Raw genomic sequence first — 13,155 nt, forward strand, 5'->3', positions numbered from 1 at the left:
AGCACCTTCTCATTTATTTCCAAATATTTTTTAGCTCCTTTTTTGCTTTCCCTTCAATATTTTTCAATGGAGTTTCATTACAATCTAACTTTTAGTGTTGTAGCAGAGAAATCTGATTTTCTTCCTTAGCTATCAGTCTAATTTTTCTGCCTGAATATGTGTATTTGATTTTTTCCTGAAAAAGTTCTTTTGCTCCTGCAATTTTCTATGATGTACATATATGTACTGAGACTCTTATCATTGATTTTGTTTTACTCTTGGTGAACTTTTTAAACCCTACCTGTGTAGGTCTTTCCCCTTATTTGTAAAACCTTTTTTCTGATATATTGGTCATTAGTGGTATTTCATTTTTTTTTCTTGGCTCTTCTGTAGTGAAATCAGTTAGACCTAATGTTAAACTTTCTCTTCTATCTTCAGATTACTATCTTTTGTTGCAATTTTTAGCTCCATACTGTTTTTTGAATGTAGAAAAATGTCTTGCATTTGTTTCCTTCATGACGGGTAATTTTTCCTAGCATAAATTCTGCACTTGTCCCCTTGTAAATGAAATTTGAGTTAGTTATAATGCTTTTGGTTCTCTTACAACTCTTTCATCTTATCTTTGTTCTCTTTTTTAAATATTCCTGTTCACTTTTTGATCCATCATATTAGCATTTCACCTTACACTGTGTAGTATACTGTCCTTACTGCTTTTTGCTGCTATTTTATTGAAAATAATTTCTTTTATATTCCAGACAATGATACTAATGAGTTCCTGGAACTTTTCCTCTTGATAGTCTCATATACATTTTCTGAGTCTTTGCTATTCTCTGAGTCTTTTGGATGCTCTATTAGCCAGAGTTCTCTAGAGTGACAAAATCAGTAGGGTGTGTGTGTGTGTGTGTGTGTGTGTGTGTGTAGAGATTTATTAGAACAAATTAGCTTATGTAATTATGGATCCTGTGAAGTCCTAGGATTTGAAATTGGTGAGCTGGACGTACAGGCGAGCCAATGTGTAGTTCCATGATCCCAAGTGTAACTTCTAGTGTGAAGGGTGGCAGGCGCAAGACCTAAGAAGAACCAGTTGGGCCGGGGATTTATCTCAGTGGTTCTGGTGCCTGCCTCGCAAGCACAAGGTCCCAAGTTCAGTCCCCGGTACCAAAAAAAAAAATGAACCAGTAATTCAGCTGATGCCCAAAAGCCAGAAAAGCCTGATGTCTTATCTTGAAACAGTCAAACAAGAAAAGCTCCATCTTACAGGAGGGTTTGTCTTTTGTTTTTCAGGCCTTCAACTGATTGAAAGAGGTCCATTTCAAGGAGGGCCATCTACTTTAGTCAAGTCTTCTAATTCAGATATTAATCTCCACCATAAACATCCTCACAGACACACTCAGAATAATGTTTGACCAAATATCTGAGCACCATTTGACATAAAATTATCCATCTCAGATATTGTATTCTTTCTCTTTTTTTGCAGTAGTTTTTCATGTTCCTTATGCTAATATTTTACTGGCCTCCTTACTTGACCTCAAACATAACAAAATCTTTATTGACTATATACTTGTCTCTACAAACAAGTTGAGAAGACATTCCTTGATCTGCCCCCCCGCCCCCGCCATTTCATGATGATCTCATCCCTTTTATGCATAATGATGCACATCTCTCATCTGATTCCTATTTCTGTTGGCTTTCACATACATATCAGTTAACAGTAGCAGCAAATAACCAACTTCGAATGGCTTGAACACAGAACACTAATTTTTGTCATATAACAAGAACTCTAGAAATGATATCAGCTCAGAGAATGAAGGAAGTCAGTGCTGAGGTCTTTATTATTCTCTTGGCCATCTTCTCAAGGGTTCAAGAAATCTACTAGAATTCTTGCTGTCACATCCAAGGCAGGATGAAGGAGGAAGTGTAAATAGGAAAAAGTAAAAGGGCTTCTGCATACATTAGTACTTTCTCACCATTTATCTCCCATATCTGTTGAGAAACTAAGAATTTGATATTTTCTAACTTTACATTGCTGTTGGCTAATATTGTTAAGGTAAAAGTGAGTACAGACAGTAAGCAGCCAACATACTCCAAAAGATATGTTCTTTTTTCAATACAGGTGGTATCTTTTTCTTATCACCAATGTCTGGTACGCTGAAAATGACCTGATATTGTTGAGCACAATGTAAATGGTAAATTTTTAGCATGTCCTATTATAAAGATTCTTCAGTTCATTGTCTTCTTAAGAAAATATAGCCTGAAGGCACTGTATCTCTGCAATAGCGTCCCAAATGGTAAATTTTTCACATTTCATGTCTAAATGTTTAAGGAACAAAGAAGCCAATAACTATGGTGCACACCTGTAATCCCTGTACTGTGGGAAATTGAGGCAGTAGGATCTCAAGTTCTAGCCTACCCTAGCCAATTTAACAACTTCGCAGGACCTTGACTCAAAATTAAATTGCTTTCAAAAAGGGGGGCTAGGAATGTAGCTCAGTGTGGAGGTCCTGGGTTCAATCCCTAGCTCCTTAAAAAAAAATTGAATGGTGAGCAATGCAAGAAAGACACACTAATAATAAGAATAATGATTTCTAACTTAATGGCTATGAGTAGCAAAGTATAAACCTAGTTTTCTATTTTGCTTTACTCAGGGCTTTGAGAATACAAGATAGATAGTACAGTACTTTTCAAGTATACTTGATATCCCATATTCTGAGATTAAGATAGATTTTTTTCTATATAGCTTCTACCTTCATCTTAGGATCACTTTATCACTTTACCTCTGGTTTTTTTTTTTTGACTATCCTTTTTCTGAGGCTTTACTATTGGCACTATTGGAAACAAAAAGCTATATTGAGGGACTGTTAACCAGGCATTTTTTTTCCTGTGAGTATGTATTTTAATGACCATTTGGTTTTATTATCTTTTAATAAGTTCTTTGATAGCAAGTTCCTTAACTAACAAGGCCGTCTTTCAGGTTTCCTCTTCTCTAATTGTTAACATATTTTGGCACTTTCGCACAGATATACGGTGATGAAAAGTTTCCTCTTTTACAACTTTTTATGACTGTTCAGAAGGGATGAAGGAGAATATGCAGAATGGTTTCCTGAGATGTCAATAATTAAATAGTATTTGTTATCACCAAATGTGTGAATATTCATATTTTATATTCTGTATCCTACAACATTAATTCATAGTAGATTTCTAGACATATAAAAGTTGATGGTGAATGAGCATAGTTCATGTTACAATTTTATGTTGAATTTCCCTGCAACCACTTTTCTAGAAATGTGAAATTTTTAATTCTACCTGGGACACTCTGAACTTTCATTTTAAATTTTCCTTAAGCTATGGACAGTTATTTTCCATGAGAGAGGACATTTTATAATAAATTAGCTACCATTTTACTGAGACCGTCCCCTATGCCCCACACTATAAAGGACTCTATATAACATTAATGATTTATTACATAGTCTTGTAGGATTGGTATTCTTATCTATATTTCACTGATGAATCTAACAAAAGTTAAATAATATCCTAAAGGTCAAATAAATGAAAGTGCCCAAAATTTTGAGGCTACATTAAGGGAACAAAAATCCTTTCTCTTTTACTGTCAGTGCCTCTCCAGTCCTATCTTGTTTTTTCTGCCTTGTCCCATAAAATGTACATGATGGTTTATGTACTGTTCTACCGTAGTGAGATTAATTAAAACAGCTACTTACATTCTTGTAAAGAATATCTTAAATTATTTTCCTCAGAGAAACCTAAAGTTTTAAATATTCTGAAATGAAGCATTTGTTATTGGCAGAGAGTAACGAACCAAAGCACCTACAGGATACTTTAGCTTAAAAAGTGAAAAAGAAACTCAAGCTAATGAGGTGTTTGAGAGGACGGATGCCCTTATTTAGGGTATTAACTAGTTACAAACTGAGTAATAAGTGGTACATGGAAGTTGAAAGGGTCTGGCTAGCAGACAGTCAGGCGTCTGTAACATTCTGCTTTGTAAACTTTCTCCAATGGCTGTGGTGTGTTTTCTTCCAGGCTCACTTAATTTTTTATGAGGTTTATAAAGGTCTTGAATAAACAATTGCGATTATATAGGTTCTCCTGGAAGCTTTGGTTAATATTTTAATATGCTCTGCTTTGTCACATTAAGTAACTTACTGGAAAGTTTGCAATAGGCAGGTTCTTTTCTTTTTTTGTTCTAGTAATTAAATATCAAAATTGGATTTAGTAAAATTCTTTCTTTTTAACTTTGTGTCTCTGTAGATCACTCTTGAACTTGGGATCTGGCATCTGGGAGGCCTCCACTTAAAATGCACTTCATTATGGTTTAGAGGGTGTGTCTTAAAAATACATCAGTGTTTTTAAATGTATGTAGTAAGAGAAGACTGGAAAAAGGGCAAGAGGAATTGGATAGGGTCAGAAAACAGGAACTAATAGAGCTCTGGAGATTACCACATCATGACCTTTTGCTCATTAATATTTGAATTTGATTCATTGGCATCTTGGTTGTACTTTGGTGAAATGTCAAGCATGGCAAAGACTGAACACCTTCAACGACATTTCTGTGGTAATGGTATGACTTGATGAAATTGACTTGTAACCTGAACAGGAGTTGAGGAAAGAGAAGCATTTATTTTTCCTTGTGATGACTTCTCATTCTGTGGAAGTCTTTATAATTCTAAGTGTTGTTATTTGTAGTACAGTTTATATTACTTCCACTTCTTTTTCATATTATAAGCCACGTCCATGTTGTTACCATATTGGTATGTAATAAGGATCATCCAGCAAGACTCTCCACTTTGGTAAAGCTTTCTGTACCTGTTTTGGCCTCGTAGTCTTTTCTTCTACAATAATAGGGCTTAGAGTTTATTCTACTCAATTTAGCACTTAATTGCGTATTTTCCTTGATTTGCTTCAGAAAAGAAAGTACATATCCCACCTTTTTGCCCAGAAAGAATTATTTGTTTTAAAAGAAATCATGGGCGGGGGATTTGACTCAGTGGTTTCACTGCCTGCTGTGCGAGCTCAAGGACCCAAATTCGATCCCCCATACCAAACAAAAAAAAATAACTCTGTAAGACATAAATAGTGAAATATTATGCAATTTTAAGTAGTAAAATATTGTAAATAGTAAAAATTATAAAATACATTGTAAGCACATACACCCAATGTCTTTTCCAATTGTTTTCCATTTTTAGGGTCATAGGAATAAAAATAGTAAACATCATAGGATAATTACTGAGTACTTGATATAAGCTAGTACTGTGCTACATAGGATTTATTTTTATTTAACCATTAAAACAGTCTAATTTTGCAGTCACTGAGACTGAGATAGGTTAAAATCAGTGTTCTAGAATATCATATTTAAAGTTTATTTTGGTTTTCATTAAACCATACATCTCCAGGGCCAGGATTTAGCTCAGTGGTTCCTCCGCCTGTCTTGCAAGCTCAAGGTCCCGAGTTCGATCCCTGGGACCAAACAAACAAAACAAAACAAAAAACCCAAAAAACTATACATCTCTAATTTCTATGCTTAACCTTTATATATTTTTTTCTGTGACACTGTTATTGTTCCATGGCAATAGAACTCTTTACTTTTTTTAGTGCCTTTATTTTTGTTTTGAAATACACATGTACCAATTAATGGCATTCTTTATCCTTTGTTGTAAATTTGTGTTCAAAAGTCACACATGTATGCATTTTTTAATAAAGCAGAAATGTTTGCCAAAGTGCTAATGGAAATCAATACTGAGTCTTACAAAATTACTGACCAGCTCTTAGTTTTTTCCCCCCCAGATTTTGTACAAATTGATAATTGTAAAAATTATTTTTGAGTCAGATGTGTAGAGCTAGTAAGAGACTTATCTTGTATTTATAATAACCACACGACTTGGAGAAAATATAAAGTCACAGTATTTTCTAAGAAGGGAAGGGATCAATATTTGACATATCAATATGAATAGGACTTAAAGGAGCCAGGATACCAAAGAAGAGAGCAACAAAGAAGGACCACTCCCCCTAAAATCTTCATTAAATTCTCCTTTGGCCCTTGGTCATTTTTTAAACACTACATGCCTATGACACACTCTGGGGGATTAGAAGACTGCTAGATATTGAGAACTGAAGTTGCTCAGTAAAGATATTGACGATTGGGCCACAGAAAGACCTAGTAAACACCATGACTTTTTTTTTTTTTGGTACTGGGGATTGAACTCGGGTCCTTGCGCTTGCACAGCAGGCAGCGAAACCACTGAGCTAAATCCCCAGCCAACACCATGACTTTTAAACAGCAGTAAGGCTATACATAGGAATTACTGACAAAACCCTAAGAGCAAGCACAAAACTAACATAGACCCATTTGACACATGATCTTAGCCAAAAGGCTGAGAAGCGATAAACATAGACCCATTTTTAATAAAATGTAGAAACAATCCTGAGAAAATAAAATGATCCCCTGATTTACTGCCTATTTGAGCAAAACTCAAATTCCCGCTGAGCCTAATACATCTTGTAGAGCCTCTAATAGCACCTGGTCTCCGATGCATGGCATACAAAACAAAAATTTTTAGAATGCTAATAAGCATAAAAAAATGACTATAATGAAATGTTCTAATAGTCAGCAGAAGCAGATGATGAAATGATCCCAGGTATTAGCAAAGACTTCAAAATAGCTATGATTCCTATGTTCAAGAAAAGAGGAACATATTTACAAAATACGTTGATATATATTACTTGAACAGGAATTAAGACTGAAATGTGTATTGTAGAATAATACAAAATCTGTGATTTAGAACTCAATTACATGAATTTTAAAAAATTACATTAAATAGGTTTAATAGCAGACTCAACAAAGTAGAATTCAAGAGAGGTCTATTGAAAGCACCAAAACCAAAGCATCCACAAAGGAAAAGAATATTTTTTTAACTTTTAAGAATGAAATGGGAGCATGAAATGTAATACAGTTCATAAGGCTAAAATTCATTTAAAAATGCTACTCAATTTGCATTGGAGTTGCATCCTAATAAACTTGTCATAGGTTAAATGTTGTAAGTTGAAATGTGTTTAATACACTTAATTTACCAATTATCATAGTTTAGCAACACAGAATACTATAGAGTATCATTCCTTTATTCTCATCACATGGCTGCCTGAGAGTGTGGCTTGCTGATGCCTCCCAGTATCATGCCATGAATCACTTGCCCTAGAAAAGAACAAAATTCAATGTATAATTTCTACTGAATGTATATTGATTTCACACCATCTTACTGTTTAAAAATCCTAAGAACCACATTCTTAACAGACTATCAGAGTTTATCTGTACTTGCTGTCCTAGAAGGAGAGGAGGGAAAGATAATGGTACAAAAGCAGTACTAGGAAGTAGGGAGATATTTTCGTACTGGGATGGAGAGATGGAAGGAGGGGAGTGGAGGGGGAGGGAAAAAGGATAGGAAAAATGAAAGAATTGAAGGGAGAAAAGTGAAAATAGAGCTTTTTTACATGAGAACAACAGGTAGAAGGATAAGGAAAGATGGGAGGGATAGAGGATCAAAAAAAGAATTAAGATGTGTTAAGTACATGTACCAACTTCCCATGATAAATGTAATCATTATGTACTGCTTGAAATGTTTCCATACTTCAGGAAATGCATTACTCACAGATTCTAGAAGTTCAGCAAGCCTACACAGGATAAATATGAGCTGCATTTAGGTATATATTGGTCAGATTACTGATATTAAATGTGAAGAGAAAGAAAGTTTAAAAGCAACATTTGTGTGAAAAACTGTAAGAATGTATGACTTCCTATAGAAAGGACAGAGACCAGAAAACATTATAATGAAACTTTTAAAATTTAAAAAAAAAAGACTGCCAATGTTGCAGTACATAACAATTACATTCATTGTAGGGAGATGTTATATGTATGTACAGGACACATCTTAATTCTCTTTTTCATCATTGTTCCCTTCTCTTCCTTGGTCCCCTTCCCTTTTACAAAAGATCTACTTGTTTCCTATTTTTTTATCTTGCTCTTTATTTTATTTATATTTTAGGTCCCCTATAAGAGAAATCATGTGATATTTAAGCTTGTACATCTGATTTATTTCACTTAAAGACATTATATTACAAAAAAGACATTATATTACAGTGATACATGGATGCAAACCTATATTTATACCAAAACAACTCATAATAGCTAAATATTGGAAGTGGCCTATATGTCCATTGACAGATGAATGGGTAAAGAAAATTTTTCAGGAAAATGGATGCACTTGGAGTCCCTAATGTTAAGCGAAATAAATTAGACCCACAAGCTTAAATATTGCTTGTTTTTCTCATTTTTTATTTACTGAAGCCCTGCTATCTTGTTGTACAGTTTACCCATGCCGTAAAATAATATCCTGTATTTTTTATGGAGTATTTCAATCATTATCTTTGGGCTTCCTTTTCTTTACCTGTTAGGAAACATTTATTTGTCTACAATGGCTAATTCTTTTTAATGAATGGACATCCATACAGATTCTCTAATTGAATTTAAGAATCCTAGTCAGGGTTGGTGGGGTAATCCCAGCACTATGGATGGCTGAGACAAGGATCACAAGTTCAAGTCCAATCTAGGCATCTGAGCAACATAGTAAAGATCTGTCTTAAAATAAAAAATTGAGGGCCGGGATTTAGCTCAGTGGTGGCATGCCTGCCTTGCAAACATGAGATGCTGAGTTCGATTCCCAGTACCAAAAATATTTTTAAAAATAAAAAAAATTAAAAAGTATCTCTGTGCAAAGACCCTGGGTTCAATCCATAGTACAACACACACACACACACACACACACACACACGCAAAAGTTTTTGCATGGTATAATAAATCTTCCTAAGACAAGACATGGGTTCAGTTGTGGGAGAACCTACTTGTGGAGGATAGGTCATTTTTAAAGTGATCTAGGTATAAAGATGGAATAAGACCTTGCCATGGAATTTCTTCAGCAAATGAGAACCAAAGTTCCAGGCATGTCCCAGATAACATGAACATATAGAAGTTTCAGAATTTGATCTCAGAATGTGGGATCATGGAGCAGCTATATCACAAGTAAGCAGGAAGCTTTACTGTTCTGGAGATGAAGCAGCCTAATCAGTCGCCGTGGGATACTGAGAAAAGGGGAAAAAGTTAGCTTCTCTGTTCATTGAAGGAAGACAGCTTACAGAGGCAGTCCAAAAATCAAGTCCCATAGGCAGGCAGAAGACAAGGATCCATAATAAAGTTAATGTCTATGGTAGAGGTAAGGTTCAAGGGTCAGTGACAGAGCCACGACAGAGAATTTTCAGAGCCACTGGCACAATGTTTCTTCTGAGTAGTCTCACTTCTTTTGCTCCATCAGTTCCTATCTGAACTTTTCTTTATTTCACGGTGATCTAACTCTGAGTAACTAGAGAAAGATAAAGTTTGACATACCAAAATGTAAGCAAGAGATTTTTACTGAGAAAGCAAAACAAAGAGTTGATGTAAAAGCATAACTTTCTTTCACAAAATACCTTTTACCTTTATTTCCATGTTTCTTACTTTGAAATTTGCTTCCTTATTCTCAGAAAGTTAGTTAGGCAACTTGAAGTTATTTAGATAAGATCTTCAATGATTTGGAACATAGGCTCTGTTCCCAGCAGGTTGACAAAAGCTGTGGTTGGAGTCAAATCTAATTTTCTGCTGTGAACTAAACTTTCTTTTGATGCTTAGATGGGGAAAGAAGAAAAAATTTCTTACTGAGTATCCTAGTTTTTCAGATTTAACTGAGTTTTGTCTTCTCTATTCCTTTACTCCAAGACACTGAGCAACCAAAAGATATAGAACCTGTTACAAGACCTTTTTCTTGGAGTCTGATAGGGCTCTGTCATTTTGGAATATGATCCTAGCTCTATCACTTACAAGATATATTCAAATTATTTAATCTCTGTCTTTATCTGTAAATTAAGGATTAAGTACCTCATGGGGTTCTTATAAGAACTATATGAGATTAACTTTTCAAAATATCTGACCCATGATCAATGCTCAATAAATGGAAGCAGCGTCTATGGGAATTAGAGTAGTAGCATTAAAGAGAACAGTGTTTTCTCTAGGCTTTTCACCTGTACTCACATGCATTTAGTACTGTGACATAGCACTGTGTAATTGAAGTACATAGTTGGGCCGGGGATTTAGCTCAGTGGTTCTGCCGCCTGCCTCACAAGCGTAAGGTCCCAAGTTCGATCCCTGGTACCAAAAAAAAAAAAAGAAGTACATAGTAATTGAAAATAATGATTACTGAGCTTTCTATATTTCTTCACATTAGTTTGTAAGAAAGTATACTAACAGAAAAAAAGCCATAGCCTGTTTCCTTACAAATAATATATCTGTTTTTTGTGCTCGCTTCAGCAGCACATATACAAATAATATATCTGTTTTATTTTAATAAATATGCTTTCTAATGAAGTATAACGTAGGCACAAAAGTGAACAAATTATAAGTGTAAAGCTGTATGCATTTTCACAAATGAAACGTTCTGTTTAAGCAGTAGCTAGAGGATATTAGTCAGAAGTCCATGGGCTGGGAATTTAGCTCAGTGTCGTTGCACCTGCCCCACAAGCATAAGGTCCTGAGTTCGATCCCCGGTACAAAAAAAAAAAAAGGAAGTCCTCATGACCCCTGTAAGTAATAATTCTTTCTAAAGTATGGAAGGGATTTTAAGCAGGTATTTAAAAACATGTCTTTAGAATGGTTATTTTTTCCTGATTTGAAACTTTATACAAAAGGCATTATATCTGATTATGTGTCTGATTTCTTTGCCTCAAAATTATGCAAGAACCACCCAAATTGTTGGATGTAGCACAAGTTTGTTCATTCTTTTAATTGACAAGTAAAACTTGTGTATATTTATGATGTATAATACGATATCTTTGTATATACATATATAGTGGAATGCCTAAATCAATCAATTTAATACATACATTACCTTATGTACTTATCATTTACTCTCAACAATGTTCAAGTATATACAATAAAGCTCATTAGTATTCCATTGCACATACATACCATCTTTTTTATGCATTCATCCATTGATGAGCATATAGATTGATTCCATATCTTGGTTATTATGACCAATGTTGTGATAGACATAAGAGTGCAGATATTCTGTTGACATACTATTTCATGTCCTTTGGATATATCCACAGTAATGGAATTACCAGATCATATGGTAGTTATATTTTTAATTTTTGAGATACCTCCATAGTATTTAAAATAATATCTATACCAGTGATGGTATACATAAACTTTTAGAGCTTTCAATGCTAACAAACAGCCAGCTATGGCACATGTGCCATAGGTTTGCCACTACTGGTATATAGTACTTTGCATTCATGCCTGCAGTATTCAAGCATTCCCTTGTTTCTACATTTTTGCCAACAATTATGTTTCATCTTTTTTGATAATATGTATTTTGACAGTTATGAGGTGATATCTTAGTGTGGTTTTAATTTGAACTTCTCTAATGATTAATGATTTTAAGCATCATATTATTATTTTGTTTTTGTTTTTGTTTTTTGGGGGGGGTTGTTTTTTTTTTTAATTAAATTCTTTTATTGGTACATTGTAGGTATACAACACAATTACATTTCTCATTGGGAATTGCACCTTTACATAATGCATCTTGGTTCTTATTTTTTCCCCATTCCTAGCCCTCCCTTCACCCCCTGCACCCTTCCCTATTTACAAAGACTTTATTTCCATTTTTTCCATTTCTCAGCATTTTTCCTTTCCCTTCTTTCTTTTCCCCTGCCCCTCCCACTACCCCTACCCCTTTGGACCTTTTCTTCCTATTTTACATTATCGATTATTCATTCTAATCATTGGTACATTTTAGATATACAATATAATGACATTCATCATTGGAAATTTGCACCTTTACATAATCTCTCTTGGTTCTTATTTTTCACCCTTGCCCAGCCCTCCCTTCAACCCCTTCATTCCTCCCTATTTACAAAGATTTTGTTCCTGTTTTTCCATTTTCTCATATTAATCCTATTCCCTTCTATCCTTTCCCCTATCCCTCCCACTTCCTTCACCTTTGCCCCTTTTCTTCCTATTTCACATTACCTATTATACATTTTAGTCCTTATTCACACTTTCAGTTTCTCACACCAGAGAAACTATTTGGTATTTATACATGTGTGTCCTATTTATTTCACTTAAGAGTATCGCCTCATTGTGCATCCACTTAGCTATAAATGTCTCTAATTTCTCATTTTTTATGTCTGAGTAGTACTCCATTTTATTAAAAAACCACATTTTCTTTATCCAGTCTCCAGTTGATGGACATTTGGGCTGTTTCCAAGTTTTAGCTATTACAAACTGTGCTGCTATGAACATGGGCGCACATATATCACTGTGGTATGATTCTTTTAATTCTTTGGGGAAGATCCCCAGCAGTGGAATAGTGGGGTCAAATGGGACTTGTAGTCCTAGTTCTTTGAGGTATCTCCATACTGATTTCCACAGTGGTTGCACCAGTCTACACTCGCACCAGCAGTGGAGCAGTGTTCCTCTTTCCCCACAGCCCTGCCAGCATTTGTTATTGGTTGATTTCATGATAGCAGCCATTCTTTCTGGAGTGAAGTGGAAACTCAGCGTTGTTTTCATTTGCATCTCTCGAATGACCAGTGATATTGAACATTTTTTCATGTATTTATTTGCTATTTCTACTCCTACACTTGATCTTAGCCAAAAGGCCGAGAAGCGATTGCTATTTCTACTTCTTTGTGTGAGAAATGTCTGTTCATTTCAGATGCCCATTTTTGGATTGGGCCTTTAAATTTGGGAGGTCTGATCGTTTTAAGTTCTTTATAGATTAGAGATAATAGACCTTTGTCTGAGGAAGAGCAGGTGAAGATTTTTTTCCCACATTGTGGGTTGTCTCTTCACACTGTTGGTGGTTTCTCTTGCTGTGCAGAAGCCTTTTAATAAGAAGAGATCCCACTTGTTGATTGTTTGTGCTAGTTCACGGGCAACTGAGGTTTTGTTCATAAAATCTTTTCCTACGCCAATGTCTTCAAGGGTTCTACCTAACCTCTGTTCCAACTGGTTCAGAGTTTCTATTTTAATATTTAGATCTTTAATCCATTTTGATTTTAGTTTAGGGCATGGTGAGAGATATA

At 34.9% G+C, this 13,155-nt stretch overlaps 1 protein-coding gene and 1 pseudogene across 9 annotated transcripts in view; one reads left to right on the plus strand and one right to left on the minus strand.

Moving 5' to 3' along the window:
- The window catches only part of Exoc6b (exocyst complex component 6B), a 721,832-nt gene that overhangs the window by 489,674 nt on the left and 219,003 nt on the right, over positions 1–13,155 (plus strand). The window lies entirely within an intron of this gene.
- On the minus strand, positions 12,588–12,741 carry LOC147827100 (U2 spliceosomal RNA; annotated as a pseudogene).

Source organism: Heterocephalus glaber, unplaced genomic scaffold, assembly GCF_053883595.1.
Source record: "Heterocephalus glaber isolate CG9 unplaced genomic scaffold, H.glaber_assembly_v1.0 deba00001456, whole genome shotgun sequence".
NCBI classification, from domain to species: Eukaryota; Metazoa; Chordata; class Mammalia; order Rodentia; family Bathyergidae; genus Heterocephalus; species Heterocephalus glaber.